This window comes from Aptenodytes forsteri, unplaced genomic scaffold, assembly GCF_000699145.1.
Source record: "Aptenodytes forsteri isolate BGI_AS27 unplaced genomic scaffold, ASM69914v1 Scaffold26, whole genome shotgun sequence".
NCBI classification, from domain to species: domain Eukaryota; kingdom Metazoa; phylum Chordata; class Aves; order Sphenisciformes; family Spheniscidae; genus Aptenodytes; species Aptenodytes forsteri.
This window is the reverse complement of record NW_008794125.1, coordinates 2,198,855-2,200,158: the sequence shown is the minus strand read 5'-3', so window position 1 is coordinate 2,200,158 and position 1,304 is coordinate 2,198,855. Positions and strand designations below refer to the sequence as shown.

The 1,304-nt window shown below is 66.1% G+C and overlaps 1 protein-coding gene across 1 annotated transcript in view; it reads right to left on the bottom strand.

Moving 5' to 3' along the window:
• The window catches only part of TFAP4 (transcription factor AP-4), a 13,213-nt gene that overhangs the window by 3,148 nt on the left and 8,761 nt on the right, over positions 1 to 1,304 (bottom strand). The gene's annotated exons all lie outside the window — the stretch shown is intronic.

Below are 1,304 nucleotides of genomic sequence, written 5' to 3'. Positions count from 1 at the left end.
GGCGTGGGAGGTTGTGTCCCCGCGCGGCCAGCCGGCGTGTGTGGCCCCGGGAAGGCAGCTCCCTCCCTCCCGCCCCGCTGATGGCTTCCAGATGACAGCTCCCAGCAGAGAAGCCCCCGTCCCACCCCAAGCCACAGCTCCTGCCTGCTTCCTGCCGCCGCCTCCTCGCCCCCTGCGCCCTCGCCCCGCAGATGGGCCGGGAAATGCCTCCCAGAGTCGGCAACGCCGCCGGCAGCAAGTGGAGACGGCGGCGGGGAGAGCTGCGGCACCAGCCCCCCGAGCAAAGCCCACCGCTGTGGGGGTCCAGCTTCTTCACCCACACCCCGCTTCTTCCCCGAGACAGCCCAGGACACAGGGCGACCGAATCTTGGCAAGTGTTTTGGATCGTGGGGACGGCAAGCCTGCTGGGCAGTGGCCAGCACTGGCAACTAATAAGCCGAGCACAGGAGCAATAGCTGGCTATTACACCAAACCAACGCGACCGGCAGCCCCTGCCACACCGCCAGCCATTTCGCCTCCCTGCTGCTGCCAGCAGCAGCTCTCCCCGGGGTGCACGCAAGCACCCAGCACCCACTGGCTGCAAGTCAGGCTGCCGGCGCCGGGGATGCTGCGAGGCACCAAAGACTAAACACAAGGGCCGAGCTGCCGGCGCGAGGCGAGATAAGACGGGCTTCGGCCTCCCGCCCAGGTACCCAGCGTCTCCCCAGAGACGGGGAGACGGGACCGTCCCACCCAGCGCCTTGCCAACACCAGGCTGGAAAGCAAAGCCTGGCGTCCTGCCCTCCCGGCGAGGCCATGGAAGAACCACGGAGGTTTGGGAGCCCAGGGGTCTAAGCGGCAAAGCCAAGCCCTGCTCGCAGCACCGCCATGTGTCCAGGCAGTGCCCGGAGGCTCCCAGGCCACCCATTGCCTGTTGCAACCAGGGAACGCACCACAACTCCTCCGAGATGCATGGGGACAGGGAAAGATCCCAGTTCATCCTGGAGGGACGGGAAGGATCCCAGCTCAGCCCAGGGGGATGGGGAAGGATCACAGCTCAGCCCAGGGGGACAGGGAAGGATCCCAGCTCAGCCCAATGGGATGAAGAAGGATCCCAGCTCAGCCCAGGGGCATGGGGAAGAATCCCAGCACATCCCAGGGGGACGGGGAAGGATCCCAGCTCATCCAAACAGGATGGGGAAAGATCCCAGTTCAGCATGGAGGGACGGGAAGGATCCCAGCTCAGCCCAGGGGGATGGGGAAGGACCACAGCTCAGCCCAGGAGAACGGGGAAGGATCCCAGCTCAGCCCAATGGGATGAAGAA